Raw genomic sequence first — 22,808 nt, 5'->3', positions numbered from 1 at the left:
ATTCAGGCGAATTTCGAGTTTGGGAAAGTAGGACCTTCATGGTAACCCCTGTCACTACGGGAATTGAACACGCCGTGTTGGTCTCACTCTGCGTCACGAACCTGCCGTCCAGCCAACTGAGTGAGAGAACATAAAACAGTTGATGAAAGAGAAAGTCAAGAGAAAGGAGGAAAGAAACATTGAGAAGATTGAGGAGGCCACAACTCACACAATGCTCCAGATATGGGCTGAGGTCTCAAATGCTGTGGTGAAAACTGAATGTTATAACTACAACTGTGTATCGAGGTTGACTTTGATTGAGAACAACAAGGTGAGACAAACGAAATTGCCAGAAGTACGAACTGTAACTGGATGTTGATAACCATAAAAAGTGCATATTTCATTAAGTTATGAAACTGATGCAATATATCTTTTGGAGAGTCCTGCCTTATATAAATAACACCAAAGCACATGATTGTTGAATACTGGTGAAAAAAGTGAACTAGGATCGTTTGGTCAATGAATTGAACCCAGGGGGCTGAATAATTGAAAGTTCCAATAACAAAGCATTCAGACACATACAGGTTAATCTCGGTAATGTTGAATGCTAGAGCAGGTTTGAAGGGCTGAATGACATCACGATTCATCTGAATCGTTTGTCCCTACGTGTTTGCATAGAACAACAACTCTACTCGTCCTCGTGTGCCACCAGTTGGGGCTGACTGGCCTCGTTCTGATCCTGGGAATTATCGGGAACATTATGTTTAACCTTCCACGGCTGACATTCTCTGCAACATTTCATAGTTGACATTATCCAGAATATTCTATGACAGCCATTTTCTGCAACATTTTCTAAGTAATATTACTTTTGAACAGCCGGACACCAAGTTGTTGAACAAATGACCACGTCACGATGAATGACATTCTATTCCAGGGAGAAGGAAGCATTGTTTCGAACTTCCCTCAGGCAGTTAAAGGGTTGATTTTCATTACAACAGAGGATCAATGACAATCTGAATAAAGGAAATTTCCGGTCTCCATTTGTCTTCAACGAACGGGAAAGTCTATTTTAAGGTGGCAAGGCTTTCACCATCGGAGCAGAAATTTTAAAGACTTGACCTGCTTCTGCTCTTACGTGACAGATTGCATGCACATCTTCATTTGTTATTCAGAATGTGTGTCTGTGTCCTTGAGCAGGTGGTAGTTTTACTGATATATCACGCATTTTCTTGATTTAATTAAAATGTTGCCATCTGTTATTTCCGATTCAATTATATCAATAAATCTCTGAATACATTGACACATTTGATAATCTCACTGGTCTTTACTCAGACTGGTAACTTTGCCTCCAGACTATTGTAAAATTGTTTCTTTACCTTCCTCGCAGTTAACGTAATGACGATCTACATCCTGATTTATAAAGACTGTGGATTGTCTCGATGTGTCAGACGTTATATGGTGGCCATGGCAGTGGCGGATCTGCTTGTCGTTATCTTCGACCTGATATTAAGACACATTCCGATTGTTTCTGAGGAACTGTTCTATTTCCTGGAGTCCATCCCCGTGTGTAATATCCACGCCGTCCTGCTTTATGCAGCCATTGATTGTTCAGTCTGGTTTACGGTCACTTTCACCTTTGATCGATATGTTGCCATTTGCTGCCAGAAGCTGAAAAGTAAATATTGCAGTGAGAAAACAGCTGTAGTTGTTTTGGGAACAGTGACTGTGCTGAGCTGCTTAAAGAACATTTTCTGGTTTTTTATGTTCTCAAGTAAGTATTGGCTGAAGAACGAGCCCTGGTTTTGTTTTTCCCCAATCAAGGTTTTTGACTCTCGTGCTTGGGTCACAATCGAGTTCCTCCATCACATTCTAACTCCGACGCTCCCATTTCTCCTGATTCTGCTGTTCAATGTTTTCACCGTCAGACATATTTTCGCCACCAGCAGAGCCCGCAGGAGACTCATAGATCGAAACAATGGGGACGTTCAGTGTGACACAGAAATGCAAAATCGAAAAAAATCTATTACTTTACTATTTGTAATCTCAGCCAATTTCATACTGCTCTGGTCACCATTGATGGTGTTTTCTGTATGGAGACGGATGTTTATGTTTGGGTATTTCTCTTTTTATCTCGAGCGCTTTGTGCAAGAATTGGGCTTCATGATGCAGCTCCTCAGTTCCTGTACAAACACTGCAATTTATGCCGGGACCCAATCTAAGTTCAGACAACAACTGAACAATCTGCTGAATTCTCCCTGTTCTAAATTTAACCAATCAATAAAATTCACAAATTAAACAGTCCATTCAGGTGTTTCACATTTCAGTTCAATTTTTCAGTAATAAAGCAACCTGTCGCCAAGGTAACAAAGTCAGCAGTCATATGGCACTATGTTATCGTTCAACAGGCTTATTTGAATTCACAAGCTTTTGAAGCGTTGTGCATTTGTCAGGAGAAGTCAGTTCACTTGATGAAGGAGCAGTTCTCTGAAAGCTTGTGAGTTCAAATAAACCTTTTGGACTAAAATCTGGCATCTTGTGATTTCTAATTTTGTCCATCCCAGTCCAATGCGTGCACCTCAACACCATATCTATGGTAACAGACTGAGTACACTGCTGGGTTAATCAACCTTATCACAGGTATAATGTTGGCATATATCAATGCTTCTCTTGTCTCAGGGACCAGAATAAAATGGCACCATTCCATTTACTCTATGTACAACTTCAACTTGTAATGAACAAAACATGTTCTTTTCAAAAGTGTCAAACAGCAGAGCCAACTTTCTTTTGTTTGTATTTTGTTTGGAGGTCTGAGCTGAATATAGACAGTCACAGTCTAAAGTACTGATACTAAAGGAAGGGGCCGGGCCGAGATTAAAGCGTGGGTTCGGATTCACAGCTCGTTGCCTCGTGAATAGAGAGGTCAGGGATGGAGACCACTGCTAGGGAATTAGAGTGGTTGACGGGCCACAGACTATTTCTAGGTGAACAGAGGAGTGTGGGACAAGTAGCAGTTGCTACGAGAAATGAGGGAACACAAGGCACCTTTGGGAGAAATGCAGTAGGAATGCAGTGTGAGTTGTGGGAACAAGCTGTTGCTCGGAGTACAAAGTGGAAGTGGGGCTTTAAGCTGGTGTGACAGCAATGCGCAGGTGTTGGACAACTATGTGTTGTTAGTTGAACATTGCTGGCGTTCGTATAGAGACCACTGCGAAGGGAACGAGGTGGGAATGAGAACATAGTCTGAAGCCAGGTGTACACGTTGTAGAAAGACTGCTTGCCGGTGTTATGTGAAACTTTTGCCTGCAGCTAATAATCTTTTACGAGGGGACCAGGGTAGAGGAGAAACTCGGGAATTACAATTGTTGGGATCAGCTGCTGTTTTAAGAGAAAACGGTGCTGCGAGCTGCCACAAACCATTGATAGAGGGTATCAACATTGATGAAAAGAGTTTCTAATGGAAAACAGTGGAGAACAACCTACTGAGACCCCTCGGAATCCTAGTTGAACACAAACCCACCAAAACTCTCAAACAAAAACTAATAAACTTAAAAGACACAGTACAACACATGGACAAAACCAACATGATCTATAAAATTCCATGCAAGGACTGCCACAAACACCACGTAGGACAAACAGGAAGAAAGTTAGCCACCAGGATTCATGAACACCAGCTAGCCACAAAAAGACACGAACCCCTCTCCCTCATAGTCCTACACACGGATGAAAAAAAAACACCATTTCGACTGGGACAACACATCTATCCTGGGACAGGCTAAGCAAAGACATGCCAGAGAATTCCTAGAGGCCTGGCACTCCAACCACAACGCCATAAACAAGCACATAGATCTAGATGCCATCTATCAACCCCTCTGAAAAACGAACAGGAAATGACATCACCACAAACCTCAGGAACCCCATCCAGGAGAAAGATATAAATAGAAAGCAGGAGACAACAGCTTCGTTTACATTGGAGGTCGCCACTGATGATGTTACCTGGCCAGGTAATGAAACGTCTGGATATCAAACCTACAGCTCAGCGAGTAAACCTACACCCTAAACCTCAACCTGAGCTACAAACCTTCATAAACCTTGTTAAAGACTCATCTCCCACCGACACTGACAGGCTCCTGTGTCAAACATCATGTGGAATCAAATTCTGCGTTTATAACCAAGGCATGGAACATGGAATTATTCTGACTGTTCACCTGAATGCTGAGAGACAAAATCCAGCAGATAATCTGAAAAATCAGGTAAAATATTGTTGAGAATGTAGTCATTGACTCCGTGGTCAGAACGCTTTGCTGAAACTGTGCCGGGAATTAGTGATTGATGTAGATTACATCAAGGAACCTGCTAATGTTTACCTGTTAGTTGCTACCCGACTGTTGATTTCTCTGGACTGCTCTAATGTGAATCTGCTCACACCCTTAAAAAAAGTATTCAAATTATATACCCAGATTGAATAAAAATAACAGAGTTCAGTCAATCATGCAAAGTAGTCTCGAGTCGATTGACTCCATTTATATTTTCTGCAGCCTCGGAAAAGTAACCAAACTCTTACAAACTCTCCCTTTAGGCAAAATACTTTTTTTTAATTGATTGCCTGTAAAAATGTAGATGCAAGAATAGTTTATTTCTCTATGTTGTCAGACCTTTGCACAGACCTCTCAAATGTTCATATTGATCGCGCTCTCTGCAACTTCTCTGCAGCGGTAACATGGTATTCTGTTCCATGTTCTCCAAACTGATGCGCTTTATATGGTACAAGCTGCCTATATGGAACGCAAAACAATACTGCTTCACTGTATTTGGCCTGATATCGCCCATCTGAGCACCGTATCTGTATGGTCCTGTAGGTTAATGGTTTCCTCCTCACTACTTACCAGGCCATGAATGTTTCTGTAATCTGTGAGCTGACTGATCACACCTCCTGCATCACATCTGTTACGTTTTAAGGTGAGAGCGACAGATTTTTTTTTTATCAGGAAGGAAATCAAAGATTATGATAAAAGACAGGCAAGTGGAAATGCGGTTTATTAGATGAGCTACGATCTCATCGTTGAGCCGAGTGGCTTACTTGTGCTACTACATTTAATGACTGAATTCATCTCTTAAGGAGGGGTACACTGAGAATTGAAGATTCCCAAAGTTAAATAACTCTCCGGCGTGTCGCTAAAAATGCAGGTTCGAAACTACTTATCAGACCATGCTGAGATTAAATTTCAACGACCTTCCTCCTTCAGCCCTCCTTCGGCACTCTGATGTAATCTCCGTCAGTATAATGGGGTCAATGTGTTAATGATTTTCGCTCCTAAACATTAGGATGTTCCATTCTTTTTATCACAGTGTATAGATTAGATTAGATTACTTACAGTGTGGATACAGGCCCTTCGGCCCAACAAGTCCATACCGCCCCGCCGAAGCGCAACCCACCCATACCCCTACCTCACACTACGGGCAATTTAGCATGGCCAATTCACCTGACCTGCACATCTTTGGACTGTGGGAGGAAACCGGAGCACACCCACGCAGACACGGGGAGAACGTGCAAACTCCAAACAGTCAGTCGCCTGAGGCGGGTATTGAACCCGGGTCTCTGGCACTGTGAGGCAGCATTGCTAACCACTGTGCCACCGTGCCGCCCACGGTGGTATATATTAGAAACATCCACATTCTCACACAAAGGAGAGACTAAAGAAGTCACAGTGGAAATAAACTGACAAAGACACAAATACAGACTTGGTGGTGTCATAAGGATAAAGAGTGACAAAAATATTGCTCAAAGCACATTGTGTCTTGACTCAGTGTCTGATCCAGTGACGTAATTGCGCAAGAGTGATTGATGGGGAGAGTTTGAAGAGGGAGATCTATACATTACAGCAATCTCTGCTTAACTGAAATGTCTGATTTGGTCAAGTCAGAGGGAGATTTACTTTGGATGCAATTTGGTGTGTACGATCGTCACGGAGTGAGATGAGGATAGTGCGGAGATTGACTTTACATTCAGCGCTGTATTGTTCCTGTGCTGGGATGATTTTATTCGGAGAACAGGGGATCTACATTCAGAAAACCTGAATAATTTTATCCCTGTCTAATACTGCTATTAACAGAAAACTATCGCCGTCAGAAATAGGTAACAGTTTATCAATTTTCTTTTCTTGCATTATGAAAACCGTGTCTTGCATTTCAGAATGTTCCAGTCTGCTACTTTCGGTTAAAGTCAACACTTATCAGTAAAAGACTAAAATCTTTCTGGCAGAGATATTTGTCTTCATGTGCATTTCGGGAAACTGCCTGTAGAATGAAGGGTCCTTTATTACAGAATTGATCGGGCCAAACCTTTGCATGAACCATTGCATTTCTCTCCTGACCAACTTGAGAAAGGCGCAATCTAGAAGATGGTATGCAACAGAATCTTCACCCCCAAGTCACTCTGCCCAAGTCACTTCGAGGACAGGCGGAAGTGGAGGCTCACAGAGACTGGGCATGCATCAAGCATCTCACGTGCAGTATACTTTCCACCACGAGCCAAGATCTGTCTTGGTGCCCTTTGGTAGTTCTGGTGATGACTTTCTATCAAATAACTTGGACAGTCTGCTCAGGGAACTAACTGACAGAATGATAATTTCCTGAATTACCTCGAGGATATTTTATGCTGATCAATGTGAGATGGATTTGTTGTCAAATGTGTTTTTCCATGTAAACTGCTTCTCTGAAACGATCCTCAGCTCACCACTCCTCCTAGTAATGGTGACCATCGTTATTTTTATACATCTCACTACTCATGATTTTGAAACCCCCATTAAAAAACCTTTTCAATTCTCTTTCTTAAAGCAGTCCTAAAGTCAGAAATCTGTGCTCACCACTGAAGTACCTCATTCTTGGAACCATTATTGTAAATCACGTCTACTCTCTGTCCAATGCGTTGACATTTTTTCTGATAATTTGGTCTCCCACTGTACGCAATATTCCAGTTGAGGTCGAATAAATGACTTGTATAAGTTTAACATCAACTGCTTGTTCTTCTATTGGTAAACTGGCCAATAATATAAAAGAAGATAGTAAAAGCTTTTTTTGGTATGTGAAAGGCAAAAAAAATGGATAAGACTAAAATTGGGCCCTTGAAAACAGAAACAGGGGAATATATTACGGGGAACAAAGAAATGGCAGAAGAATTGAATTGGTACTTCAGATCTGTGTCCACTGGGGAAGACACAAGCAAAATCCCTGAGGTAACAGTGGCTGAAGGACCTGAAATTAAGGGAATTTATATTTTCCAGGGATTGGTTTTGGAGAGACTGTTAGGTCTGAAGGTTGATAAGTCCCCGGGGCCTGATGGTCTACGTCCCAGGGTACTGGAGGAGGTGGCTCGAGAAATCGTGGATGCGTTGGTGATTATTTTCCAGAGTTCGATAGATTCGGGATCAGTTCCTGCGGATTGGAGGGTGGCTAATGTTATACCATTTTTAACAAAGGTGGGAGAGAGAAAGCAGGAAATTATAGACCAGTTAGTCTGACCTCAGTGGTGGGAAAGTTGCTGGAGTCTATTATTAACGATGAAATTACGGCATCTGGATAGGAGAAACAGGATAGGTCAGAGTCAGCATGGATTTGTGAAGGGGAAAACATGCTTGACTAATCTGAAACTTTTTGAGGATGTAACTCTGAAGATGGATGAGGGAGATCCAGTAAATGTAGTGTACCTGGACTTTCAGAAAGCTTTTGATAAAGTCCCACATAGGAGGTTAGTGAGCAAAATTAGGGCGCATGGTATTGGTGGAAAAGTACTAACTTGGATTGAAAATTGGTTGGCTGATAGGAAACAAAGAGTAGTGATAAACGGCTCCAAATCGGAATGGCAGGAAGTGACCAGTGGGGTACCGCAGGGATCAGTACCGGGACCACAGCTTTTTGCAATATATGTTAATGATATGGAAGATGGTATTAAAATACCATTAGCAAATTTGCTGATGATACTAAGCTGGGTGGCAGGGTGAAATGTGATGAGGATTTTTGGAGATGACAGGGTGGCCTGGACAAGTTAGGTGAGTGGTCAGATGCATGGCAGATGCAGTTTAATGTGGATAAATGTATGGTTATCCACTTTGGTGGCAAGAACAGGAAGGCAGATTACTACCTAAATGGAATCAATTTAGGTAAAGGGACAGTACAGAGAGATCTGGGTGTTCTTGTACAACAGTCAATGAAGGTAAGCATGCAGGTACAGCAGGTAGTGAAGAAGGCTAATAGCATGCTGGCCTTCATAACAAGAGGGATTGAGTATAGAAGCAAAGAGGTACTTCTGCAGCTGTATCGGGTCCAGGTAAGACCACACCTGGAGTATTGTGTGCAGTTCTGGTCTCCAAACTTGAGGAAAGACATTCTGGCTATTGAGGGAGTGCAGCGTAGGTTCACGAGGTCAATTCCTGGAATGGCGAGATTACCTTACACTGAAAGACTGGAGCGACTGGGCTTGTATACCGTTGAGTTTAGAAGACTGAGAGGGGATCTGATTGAGACATATAAGATTATGAAAGGTTTGGACACTCTGGAGGCAAGAAACATGTTTCCGCTGATGGGTGAGTGCCGAACCAGAGGACACAGCTTAAAAATACGGGGTAGACCATTTAGGACAGAGATGAGGAATAACCTCTTCACCCAGAGAGTGGTGGCTGTGTGGAATGCTCTGCCCCAGAGGGCAGTGGAGGCCAGTCTCTGGATTCATTTAAGAAAGAGTTGGATAGAGCTTTCAAGGATAGCGGAGTCAAGGGTTATGGAGATAAGGCAGGAACAGGATACTGATTAAGGATGATCATCCATGATCTTATTGAATGGTGGTGCAGGCTCGAAGGGCAGAATGACCTTCTCATGCACCTATTGTCTATTATCTATTGCCTATATTGTCTTTGTCTGTAATGGCCAGGTGGAGATAGAAATTAGGTGTCTTAATGAGAACAGTGATGGAGAACAATTCCATCGTATCCAAAGGCACGGTGGGTATCTGTTTAAGTATGCTCAAGCACTGCCTAACTTTGAAGTGAAGGATTCCGAAGTATTTTTCATTTCGGTTGATAAAGTCGTTAAACATATGCAGTAGCTGGCGCCAATGTATATAATGTTGATCCAAACAAAGCTGTTAAGTATATGTAGTGAAGTATGTGCATCATTATCATAGGAGATACGTGGGGAGTATGAGTTTGAGTATGACGCTGTGAAGAAAGCTATCTTGAGCGTGCATCAACTGTTGCCAGATGCTGTTAGGTAATGTTTCACCAATCCAAGGAGGAACCCTGGTCGAAGGTACTTTGAGTTTAAAAGAAAGTAGTTCACACATATGACACTTTTTGAGAAACATTTATTTTGGAGGTGTTCATTAATTCACTTCCTGATGTACTGAGCTCTCACGAGGAAGATCATAGAGTTCACACTGCAAGATTAGCGATGGAAATGAATGATTACTGTAACTGTTTCATACATCAAAGTTTGGCTTCCCACGTTTGTGAGGAATAGAAATCATGGTAAAGTGACATACTTCAGAGGTAAGGGAAAATGAAGTCTCATGCTAGACAGTAAAATAGTTAACTACTAGGTAAAAAGGAAATCTGTGTGGACGAAGGAGATAGAAGGCAGCTCCAGTCTTTTCTGTGCATTAACGCATGTCACATGCAGTCCCAGATTTGGTGGTTTAGAAAAAAACCCTGGGAAGACGGATGTGAGAAAAAAACACAAGCTTTGTTGAATCTATGCACACTAAAAACTAAACATCCGCAAATGAATATACAATATGTTTAGCGGCTGGTTGAGAAGGAGGCGCCAGATCTTACTAAAAAAAAGAAATTACTATTGAGAATCTGGCTTACTCATCTATGCGAGTTGAATCAGATAATAAAATTATATTTCTAAGAGATTTGCGAGCATGTCAGTCACTGATATTACGAGATGACTAGTTGAGAAAAAGCATTGCGAGAAAAAGTTGGAATACCTGTCGACAAATCAATGTCCAGTTATCTAAAGTGAGGTCGGAATCTCCAGTAAGGAGTGATGAAGTGAATGTAGGGCGAATAGAGAAATCTTCGTTAACGGGATTGCAATTTGTCTTATGTGGGATTGATGCCTACCCTGCTTGAAAAGCTAGCTGAGAATCAGGTAGTGGAGAAACTACAGGAAATGTATCTTGGTACTTTTCATAATTGTATGATAACAAGATCATAAAGCCACGGATTAAAGTAGGAAGAGATATCAAAGAATGAAGACAAGGCTTTTGTAGGACAATCAGCAGAGATGATGTTTGAACAAATAGTTACGAAAAAAAAACAATAAAACAGGTGGCGGACAAAGTGATTATTTTTAGTTCCAAGAAATTTAAGGAATTGCAACAGAAAGTCAAAAATCTAAATCAATTGTATCAAAAAGTGTATATCAAAAGGTAACCTGAGAGTATCCAAATCGTTACTATCGTAAAAGTAACCTCTTGATGAGGAACTGGAGATGACCAAATATTCAAGCGAATGAGAAATGGGAGGAAATTTGTCAAGTTGTAAAACCATGGGGCTACGGAATTGAAGAGTTACAAATAGCACACGTATTACCAGTAGGAAGTCATTTGGAAGTAAGCAAAAATCACGCCAAAATATAAACACATTTTCTTTTGCTCTGGATTGCCTAAGGATATACCTGGAGATACCAAATATTCTGTCGGTTTTTTTTTGCAAGGTATTTATTTCAATTAGAAGGCTTCTGCTTTTTACTGTATCATTTTATTATGATTTGTGTGAGTGAGCAAAGAAAATATTTCAATGACCACTAAGTTCCACTTTAAGCAACTTGTTTGCATTGTGAAACAGTTCTTGAACAGAACTAAATGTGTAATGATAACTGAAGCCTTTCCATACGGGGCAGAGTTCAGTTGTGATCTGACAGGGCCATAATATTGCAGTTAAGAGCATCAACTATTAGTTTACTCAGTAATTAAGACCCCGTAATTGGGCAAAATAGAGGACAGTACATTACATGGGAAATAGCATCCTTTCTAATAGAGCGAGAGCTGAAGAGTCAGGAACAAAGCAACTGTGTCATTCCATTCGTATCACGGACTCTTTATTCCTCATTGAATCCAGTGCCAGAAATGACTAATATTGATTGATGCACTCACAGAAAATATCCCACAGCGAGTGATTCAGATGGGGTTTCTCTAAGTAGGAAGCTGACTTCAAAGAGTATCAGACTTTTGACCAAAAGTGGATTTTTTTTATTGCTTCTGCCTACAGTGAACTATGAATATCTTTGGTGCTAACATAAAGTTCCATTGATACAGATACAGTAAAGGTAGTAATATTACAACAATGACTGACACTGTACCCATTTCTTCCATCATATCTCCAACTGAACTCCGTGATATTACACAGAATGTATATTAGAAGATGAATACACTGTATTGATACGTAAAATCGTAGTCATCGAATCATCGAGTCATACAGAACAGAAATAAACGCTTCTGTCCAATCAGTCCATGCTGAAAATAATCCCCTTCCCACCTGCTTGGTCCTGTGCCATATGCGACAAAAACTTTCCTGTTCATGTTCTTCATGAAATGTCTTTTGAACGTTGTAATTGTACCTACACCCACCACTTCTCAGGTATTTCATTCCACATGCGAAACACCCTCTGCGTAAAACATTCAATCCTCATGTCTTTATTTAAATCTTTCTCCTCTCAACATAAAACGTATCCTCCTAGTTTTCAAATCCCTTCGCCCAGGCAAAAGACAACTGCAATCTATCGATCTCCCAAATTATTGCATAAACTTCTCTGAAGTCAACTGTCAACCTTGCACGCTCCAGTGTAAAATGTCCCCGCCTATGTCGTGTTTCTTTGTGATTCTAACATCTCATACTCGGCAACATTACTGGTAAATTTCTTCTGAACGCTGTCCAACTAAACACTTCCCAACTCCGAAGCTGCATCAGATCACCTGCTGTGGAAACCTCTATCCGCGTCTTTGCACAAGCTGAGCTTGTCTAAAGCAATTCTTCTGACCAGCTTTCACCGACATCTATCTCTGCTCATCTAAAATTCGGCTGCTTGGAACTTCACCCGAATCACGTCCAGTTCAAAAATCTGTGTCTTATTATATTCACTGGCTCCTGACCCAGAAATGGATCACTTGTATAATCTCTATCCTTAGCTTCAAGTCCGTCATGACCTCGTCATTCCGTTCTCTTTAACTTCTTTAAGCCCAATAAACCCTCCAGCTGTGTGCTCACCTATCATTTTGTGCATTCCGTATTTTCATCCCTGCATTGTTAACAGCTGTGCTTTCCATTAAACTTGTTATCCCCATTCTGGACTCTCTCATGAACCATTCCATTTGTCAAGCTACTTCTCTTTAAGACTCCCTAAAACCTCGCACATCAGAAACAGTAGCCTGACATTACTTGCCATGATTATGTTATCTTTCTTGTGAAGTAGTAACGCTATTGGGAGAGTCTTCGGAGAGACTGCATGCTCCAAACACTATTATAAACTAAGGTCGTGTCGTAGTGAGCATGACTCAGTTAATCTGAGTTCAATACTGAGCCATCTGAACTTGCATGCTTTAAACAGTCCATCGGTAACTTCAAATTAAAATCGCATCCTTTTTTTTGGTTTTGGGAAGGTTTTGTTTTGAAACTCCAGTCAGCCTTCGTTCATAGAGACAGAGTTACATTTTGAAATGGGAGTCCTTACCGCTGATGACATTTGTTTTTTTCTGAATTGCAGGGTGTAGTCAGGACAGAACTATTCAAAGATTCCAGGCTTAAGTTTTTTTTTAGTTTATGCTGTACATTTTGTCTAATTCTCAAGAGCCATTTGACAGTATGGTTTTAAGAGAGATCCAGGTGGATACACGTGGTTTTGCCGATAAAGGGACCAAAGTAAAAGGCAATGGTGAACGCGAGTTTGGGCGATTGGATTCAGTTCCTGCTTTTCTTGCCAAATGTGCAACATGACCTAAAGCAACTGGCAAATTGCGCAGAAAAGTGAGACATGAAACTTAATCAGATCGGTGTGAAATAATCAGTTTTGGATGGACTAATAAATGAAAGGAAGAGGCGATCGATTGTGTTATTCAGTAAAAGACCACTGGTTACAGATCTGTCGCTATTACCTTGGACTGGTCAACATGTGACTTCAGTGAGACCTCTTCCCTGTTCCCTGCCTTGGTGCAAAAAGCCGAATGTTATTAAATGCCGCTGTTACAAAGAGCATTTCGGTATGTGCGGGATTTTGACCCCAGAAATCAGAGATCTGCATTGATTTTTTTTTCATTTTTGTAACAATTTGTTGCTAACGCCATGATTCAGCTCATCAGACAGTTAAAGGGGACAGGCCAGCTCTCTTTTGAAATGCTGATAGCTCACTTTTTGTGGATGTTGCATGCGTTGTTGTGATTGAAGTGTCACCAGGTCAGATTCGATGGTCTCCTGCAGGGCGATAACAGCACAGATCTCTGAAGCTCAACCTTGTCTTCTGACTAATTTCTCACATCAGGCACTGGCAGGGCAATTTGGGAATGAGCAGCTCTGGGGATTACTGGTCGCAGTAGATCTCTCTCAGAGCCACATACCGGTTCACAGCGATGAGGCACCTTAAATCCAGTTATGGCTGGAGAGCTGTTCCAAGTAGCCTTGCTAACACTTTGTAAGGAGCTTTCCCAATATCTTGTTACTCCATCTGTACGCTCCTGGCACGTTTTGAACAACTTAATGTTCATAAACACAAAATGTGTAAATGTAGATTAAAAAATGCATGCGAATATCTGGCTGCAGTAAGAGCAATGATAGAAAATGAGGCCGTTTGTAATGAAAGCTGATGACATTGTGAGAATCCCCCTGAATGTGTAACACCTAGATCCGGGGAGGGGGAGAGGGTATGTGAAAAAATTCGATCCTCGCAGCTGATGGAACTTACAATAAATTAATCAATGAATCGGAACACATTACATAAGAATGGGAATAGGGCATTCAGCTGTGCTTTATCATTTAATGTAAACATATTGTTTTCTACCACAGGTCATTTTACCACATCATCCTGATGTACCCTACGCTATTGAAAACGAGAAGTACATCTTTTACTTTGACTGGAGCAGTTTCTTTGCCTGAGGCCACTATATCAATGACTTGGATGTTAAATGTACAAGGCATGCTTGGTAAGTTTGCAGATGACATTAAGGTATGTGGTCTAGTGGATAGTGAGAAGGTTTATCAGAAATTGCAGCAGGACCTTGATGAGCGAGATATGTTGGTAGAAAAATAGGAAATGATGATTAAGAGAAATAAATGTAAGCTTTTGCCTTTAAGAGAGTCACATTAAGTCAGCAGTTTCATGGTGCATGGAAGAACCTTAAGGAATGTAGTGGAACAGAGAGACCTTGAAGTTTGGCTGCATGGTCCTCTGAAAATGGAATTAGTTAGACAGAGCAGTGAAGAAGGCTTTTGGAAAACTGGCCTTCATTGGTTCAGACGCTGAGTATGGAATTTGGGAAGTTATGTTGCAGTTCTGCAGTACGTTGGTGAAGCCGCACTTGGACTATTAATTTAAATTTTAGTCACCTTGCTGAAGGAAGGAAGATACTAAACTGGAAAGAGTGTCGAGAAAAATACATGAATGTTACCAGAAACTGAATGGTCAGAGTTATAGGGAGAGGTTGGACAAGCTTATTTTTTATTCGTTGGAGCATAGAAGACTGAGCGTAGATCTTATAGAAGTGTTTGAGATCATGACAGAGAAGAATAGGGTGAATGCACTCAGTCATTGCCCGAGGTTTGGGGTATCGAGGACCAGAGTGCATCAGTTCAAGATTAAAGAGGAAAGAACAAAAGGGACGCTGAGGGGGTCTATTTTTATGCAGAAGGCAGTACACATATATAATGAGCTGCCAGCTCATTGAGACTTGTATGTGCAGAACATTTCAAATACATTTGAACAAATACCTGGATAGAAAAGGTTTAAAAGGATATGGGGCAAGAGCAGGAAAATGAGATTAGCATTGTTCGACATTTTGGTCGATATGGACTAGTTTGGGCCAAACGTCCCAACTCCATGCTAAAGAACTTTAAGTACATTTAAGTCGTCATTGGACAAGCATATGGACGTACATGGAAGAGTGTAGGTTATATGGGCTTCAGATTTAATGACAGGTCGGTGCAACATCGAGGGCCGAAGGGCCTGTACTGCGCTGTCATGTTCTATGTCCTATAACTCTATAACTCTATGATTCCTAAGTCCTCTGGGATAAAGAACTCGAAAGGTACGGACTGGGCTGACTGAAGAATCGTTTGCGATTTTAATGTCGCTGCTCTTGTTTTTGACACGATCCATAGCTCGAGAATACTGCAATAATCTGAAATAAAACCACTCTCAGTAATGGAGAGCATGCAATTACCATCGATTGAGTGAAAAATCTATTGGTTCACCAATCGCACTTGAATGCTTCCGAACCTGGAGAATGTAGAACACTTAGAGATTAGTGCAGTTAACACTGAATGATACAAAATTAGTAAGTGGTCAGATTATTTTCAATTATTGACCATGTTCAGAAGATTGGGAAATCAAAGGCTTTGACCTGTGGTGTCACTGCATCATACAGTGTGAAAACAGAACCTTCGGTCCAACCAGCCCAAAACTCCATTATAATTCAATATCTTTCTTATTAAACACTTACTTAAGTGTCTTTTAAACGTTGTATCTGTTCCTTGAAATAAGAAACAATCTTTGGATTCCTTTGAAACTAATGGTCAGAGTTCCAATGGAAAGCATGTTCCATGTCGAGGATGATGTCACGTGGACGAAGAGTCGACAAGTCAGTGAGAAGGATAGGGAAACTACACTTGATGAAATTTAAGCAAAGAAGTAATAAATGTTTAGAAGGATTGGCGTTGCCTTCAGCACAGAAGAAATGATAGAATTTAGTTTATTTTCAAACAAAACTTTTCCTTGAAAGAAAGTGATTGGAGCACGGCTGGAATCTAAAAATTTCTGAGTGTATGCAAATTAACACTCCTGATCCATTTGGCCAAGTGGCCAATTCAGGTAAAGTTCGAGTAATATTAATTACGTTAATTTTTGTTAAAGAAAACTCATACAGGTATGAATTTCATTTCCATATTCCGGTCACGGACTTATTCACATTGCTCATATTTTCCCACCATTGATTGTCCAATTTCCTTCCTTGGTAAAACTGTCTACCGCTTGACTTGGTCTTTTTCAAATCCACAAACTAAATCAGGGTCGGTTCAAAACCCCTAACTCCTTCTGGAGTTTTCCCTGTTATTTTGCCGAATTTCATTAATATTTTGAAATATTCAGGGGTCAGACAACGTCAGTCGAAGAGTTTGCTTCCACTGCATCTTCTGTACTGCCCCTGTCTCATGAGATCAACCAGCATTATCTAAAACTGCTCTAAGCCCAGTTCCATTCACTTTCTCCCTCTGCACTCAGGCAGAAGATATAAACGTTTGAATGTCTGTGCAACATATTCACAAGCCGATTCTTTCCCACTGTTATCAGATTTTCCTATCGACATCACAGCATTAGTATTGATCTCTCTCTGTCACTCTCTCTGTCTCTACACCTTCTCTGTAGTTGAAACACTGTATTCCGCACGCATTCGGCTGTCCTGATGCACCTTCTAGGATACGATGTACCTGCAATGCTCAGAATACAACACATTTCAGTTTATCTCGGTATATGTGATTATAATAAATCAAATCATATCAAACCATCGATCCCTTGCTTTTGTTGGCATTGCACTTTTCAGGAATTGGATGCGTGAGTTTGAATCTGCAAAAATTCAGCCACATGAGGAATAATGTTATTGCCTGCTGCGTAAACGGATGTATCCGGTTATTAGGTTAGAAATGCTATCACTTGTTATTCAATCTGGAGATTTGTTTGACTGAGAAAGAGTAATGTTTAAATATCTGTCACAGAGTGCTCAACTCATTTTCCTGTTTCTCTTACACAGTAAGTAACTGAGAATTTGACGAATTCTCGTACAGCCCTCCATGCCGACCAACACATGTCCCGATACTCATGAGCAATGATGTTCACAGAATAGAAAATGAGGCATGCACATTCATTGTTTTTATAGAGGAAAGGACCATTTGGGAATGATGGCTATGAAGACGAGTTTTCAATACATGTGTTTCAATCAAGCATCAGTGAGATTGTTGCATCGTAATGTAATACAAATGAAATGTTTGATTTCGACATTAAATCAATGATCGTTGGATGATCTTCATGCAGATTATTTTGTATATAACATGCAATCCAATTGTGTTCCGTCTGTCAATCTCTGGCTTTTTAGAGAATATGGACTTCATTTTGTATTTCACTGTGTTTGATATTGTACGTGACCAATGAAATATATCAAAATTTCCCTGTCTCTCACTATCACAGTCAGTCATGACTGGGAATACGTGATTCACTTTCTGTCGTGAAAGTGGGTGCTCGTGTATTTCATTGAGTCATTGAATCTTATTGATTTTAATTGTGAATTACCATGCTTCTTCCGCAGTCTCTAATCTTGTACATGACAGCAACGTTTGTTTTGCACTCTATTTTATTCTTTTCTTTGCAAGCAAAGTGGACACCAAGGGCTTAGCTCTATTTGCAGGATGTTGTTTGTACTTATGTCTTGAATATTGTAGTATACAGATTGTTTTGTACAATGTATGTTTTATCATTAATTTATGTGTCTTCTAAACAGGGAAATCTACATTATTTTAGAAACAGAAAATTCTGCCTCCACTCACCTGTTCCCACAGCTTTTATGGAAAGAAGATCATAATGAACTCTTCAGCTTAATAACATTTCACAAGAACATTGACAGATTTTTTCCACAGAATTATGTATTTTTATTTGATGTTTCCAGTATCCCTTGCATCCAGACTTTAAAATGATGCAAGGATTTAATATTAATTACAATGTTTGCTGTTATTTGGCATTGATAGATTGAAACGCCATTTTTATATCTGACATTGGATGTGATTGGAGACTGTGCCTTATGTACAGTTGTATTTATTGCACGATGGAGAATTTATCTCTTTCTCTCGTGCTCTGCTTCAATGCTGGAATACAATATATGGAATGTGAGATCAGAGTGGAACTGAACATTTCCCGTTTCTGTGACTGTGCGATTCGGGTCATTTCAATGTTTTAGTGATGACTAGTGTGCATACTGTCTGAGATGAGGAACTGCCTGCATTATTCCTTGTATATCAGTTGGACAATGAAGAGAAGAGCTTTAAGGAAAGTTTGTGATCGGCTGCAAGTCAGACAAGGATAAAGTGAATAAAGTTACAATAATGACCAAAGTCAAGGAGAGGATCAGGGGAAACTGTTAAACTGAATAAACAAAATATTGAAATTAAAATCGCAGGATCCAGAAAAATTGCCGTCTGAATGCGCACTCAAAAATTGAAATGTTGTTAGACGTTATAACATGAAGAACTCTGTCATGTTAGTTCATTAATTACATGATGCATAATCACTGTCAGATTATGCGTGAATTATCTGTGATTTCTCATCATTAACTTGATTGTTGTAGGTTACTCACAGTGTTAAAATAATTTGTAACAGTAAACGGACCTTATTTCAAACCAGACATGCATTCGTTTTACAAACTATCTGATGCTTTCTATCACAGGTGATGTGTCAATTTTCTTGTTAACACACACAGGGAGATGTTGTCTAGCTTTTGAAAGAAAGGGATCTTCCCCTTCGCATATCCGAGGATCTTTGACCGAAGAAAATGTAGTGGATGTGTCCTTCATTGATCTGAAATCATGGTGTAAACGATGAGCCTTGCACGCAGATGTTTAACTCGATTCCTTATAGCCAATGCCATGTTATTCATTGAAGGCCATCAATTCATTTACCGATCAGCCAATGAAACGTTAACTTCCACAGAAGCAGTAGTGATACTATTTGTTATTCTCTCTCAGCGCATGCACTTAAACAGTAAAATTTAATCAATGTGTTGTTTATTTCAGGCAATGGCTCATTCATGTGTAAATTATGGGCCAGTCCAGTGCAGTCAGGAATAAACGAGCATGGTGAGACTGGAAAGGTGTAGATTGCATTTATTTAACCCAGATGGACATTGGAAGAGTAACAAGAAAATCTACCTGAGTGAACACATGGTGTGTCGATTGCAATCTGTACAAAATTAACTTTATTTACCGACACAATGACAGGATTGTTGAACTGCAGAAAACAAATTCCAACATGATTAGTGCAGTCGCGTTCCTAGTCACTGAACACATTGCGAGTCAGCAATGCTCAGACAGCAGGCTTCAGACTTTAGTCCCCAAGAAGCTAGAAACCAGGCTTTTAGTAGAAAAAATACAGAAATGTTGACACTGTCTGAATGGTAGATTAGACCTGATGAATAATTATTAACTTTTAAAGGTACCACACACTGACAAAGAATAACAATGCTGAATGACAGTACAAAGGATATGTCCTAGAATAATCTCAATGTGTTGAGATACCGTTATGTTGAAAGGGCAGGAACCTGCAATGTTCTCCTTACTGTGCAAGGGGTGGGGGTCGGTGTAATGATGACGTTTTGTGGAACTGTTCGACGTGCTAGATAAATGACGGAGTGAACGGGAAAATAAACTGTATGCGTCCTGAAAATAAGTGGAATGCAAAAGACAGAGAATTGCAAAATAAATGAATTGCAATAATGTCTTTGCTGTAGCGGATTGTATTAATCTGGAATTCGTTGCCTCAAAGCACAGTGGCGCAAAATGCAATTATAAGTTTCATTGCGAGTTTTCAATAAGTGCCTGATGTTGGGAGGTTACAGGGTAACAAGGGAATGTTGAGTATCTTCCAAATAGTACGTCCTGGCGTGATGGGTTGCATAACATTTTTTTTCAGATCTGCATCTTTCTCTTATTTTCTGATTTATTGGATGTTTTAAACTTTGTCATAACCAGAAAGTGCTCTCTGAGAATGTGACTAGTGGCGCAGTTCAGTGATCAGTATTGGTATACCAGTTATTTTGAATATATGTTGTTGTCATAAATGACAAAACTAAACAAATTATTTCAAAGTTTTCAAGTGACACAAACATGGATTCAAGTGTGAGCTGTGAGAAGGATATAGATTCGTTGCTATTGATGTTGGACAATCTAGGAGTTAGACATATCTGCAAGTGCACGCCAAATAGTAATGGGGATAAATATGAGATTATCCAATTTGAAAGAAAGTTTGCAGATTTTATCCGAATTGGAGGTGTAGTGGATAGCAAAGAAGGTTACCTTAGAGTTCTTCCTATAATGAGGCAATCAGAACTGGACATATTATGTTAATTGTAGTCTAACCAGGGCCCTATTGAATTGTCATATAACATTGCAGCTCTTAAACTCAGTCCCCTCGCTCATGAAAGCCAACATTCAATATGCCTTCCTAAAAGCCTTATCAAGCCGGGTGATAACTTTGAAGGATCTATCGACATGGTGCCCAAGATCCCTGTATTCCTCCACACTGCTTAGAATCCTGCCTTTAAACCTGTATTCTGCATACAACTTTGACCTTCCAAAATTAATCACTTCATAGTTTTCCATGATCGACTCAATGTTCACGGGCCTTTCATACCTCCATGCAGGTTCTTGTTATGAAAGAATGTTGTTAATATATTGATGAACAACGAATATCAGACAGTGCATGACGAAACTGAGTTTCTCTAAGCGGCAATGCTCCTCTTGGAAGGGTGTTAATCTGAAAAAAAGTTCAGATTCTGTTGACTGAAACACAGAAGGTCCCTTTCCTGATGTGCTGTCAAAAACAGACAGATGGGCTAACAACGCTGATAATTAAAAACATTATGGTAAGAGCATTCATTTTATTCTACTGTGTTCGAGTAAACTGTCTGATATTAAAGACCGATTTTTCTGATGAATATTCTTTAATGCCCCACCCTAAAAATCGCTGTTGCCTAACACCTCATCTGTTGCTGAAACCTTCACCAATGCCTCTGTTCAGTTTGTGCTTGAGAACTGCAATGTTCGCTTGATTAGTCTACAATGTTGCAAGTACATCTGCCTGCGATTTACGAAATCTTCACTCAATCCAAGTCATGTTGCCCACCAGTGGCGTCTTTATTTATCTTCAAAAGCCCCTGATCCATCAATTTCGAAATCTACAGCTTAGATGTGAATTCATCATGACATTCCACTTTGTACCATTTTCTGCAACATCTCTTCTGCTATATTATGACTTCCTCATTTTAATCAAAATATCATGAAAATGCTTGCTTTCAGATGACCCGGTGTGAAATTCTGAAACCCTCCGAATTTATCCAATGCCTTCCTCTTTTTAAGATGTTCCTTGAAATCTCCCACATTGACAAAACGCTATTATAATGACAAAAGCTTCCATGACTGAATTTTCGGAGATATTTTGTTAGCAGTCAACGGTTGAGTATACTGGTGAGTAATGATAACTTTCAAACAATTGGCTCAATAAAATCAGTTACCCCTGTTCATGCACGTTGTGAGATCTAAATTGCCCATCAACACTTCCAAAATTTATCTCGTTACTCGTGGATAGATTCAGCGTTTACATAAAGAAAAGTCAGCATATTTCATTTATTTGCAAATCTGCCTTAACCTTTCATGGTTAAACCTCAGCATTTTATATCCTCAGCTCGAGCAGTCTGCAGTACTGCCACGCAAGCTGCTAAGCGAATCAGCTTGAGATTTTCAAATCCCCTTCATGCAATCATTGAAAGTTCTCGAACTATAAGATATACTCTGACAAGAAAAGATGCTATACGTTTCGGGATTCGGTCTTGTAGTATGTTGGAAATCTTGAACCTCTATTGCCAGGACTGTCAAAAGATTGAACTCTATTTTTGTAATGATTGTAACCGTTCCAAAATGTTCTTTCTTTTCGGACAGAGATGCACTGAAAACACAGACTGCGGTTTCTGTTATTCAGGAGATTGTGTTTATTTCCAACAAGAATCTCTACCTTAAAGTAAATAACTATGAACTCATAACTGATAGCTCTACTATCTTATTCTCTAACCGACATATACATTGTCCCACATAAACATTGATATAGATGCAAGAATACAAAATGCGTTGTGGTTATGCAGGAGAGAGGAAATAAAGAGGGTAGCGTTATAGTTGACACACAGTGCACTGAGGCGATGCTTTTTATGAACAGTATTTGACAGCTGTTGACCATGTCTTTCCATGCTGCTTTTTGCTGGCTTGCAAGAGACACAGATTCATACAGTAATGCAGCAAATAAAACCCTTCTGTCCAACTAATCCATACCGACCGTAACTATAAACTAAACTCGTCTCAATTGCCTGAGGTCGACACATATGGCTCCAACCATTCTTATTCGTGTACTTATCCAAATGTCTTTTAAACATTGCGATGGAACGGGCAACCATGACTTCCTCTGGCAGGTCATTTCATACTTGTACCTCAAACTGTGCAAAATATATTCCTTCTCATGTCTTTGCAAATTTCTCTTCTCACCTTAAAATTATACCCTCTGGCCTTGAAATACCCCGTTCAGTGTATTGATAAATTTGCCTTGTTGACAAATCTCATGATTGTAAAGACCTTTGCAGATTGCCTTTCAATCACCCCACCTCCCACCACCAAACCATCATCCCCCAGACCATCCATAACCTCATCACCTCAGGGGATCTTCCATCCACCGCCTCCAACCTCATAGCCCCACAACCACGCACCGCCCGTTTCTACCTTCTGCCCAAAATCCACAAACCTGACTGCCCCGGCCGACCCATTGTCTCA

This window comes from Chiloscyllium plagiosum, unplaced genomic scaffold (assembly GCF_037043375.1).
Source record: "Chiloscyllium plagiosum isolate Xiang-an unplaced genomic scaffold, Cpla_swu_hap1 HiC_scaffold_27, whole genome shotgun sequence".
Taxonomy (NCBI): domain Eukaryota; kingdom Metazoa; phylum Chordata; class Chondrichthyes; order Orectolobiformes; family Hemiscylliidae; genus Chiloscyllium; species Chiloscyllium plagiosum.
Note: the sequence above shows the minus strand (reverse complement) of the source record.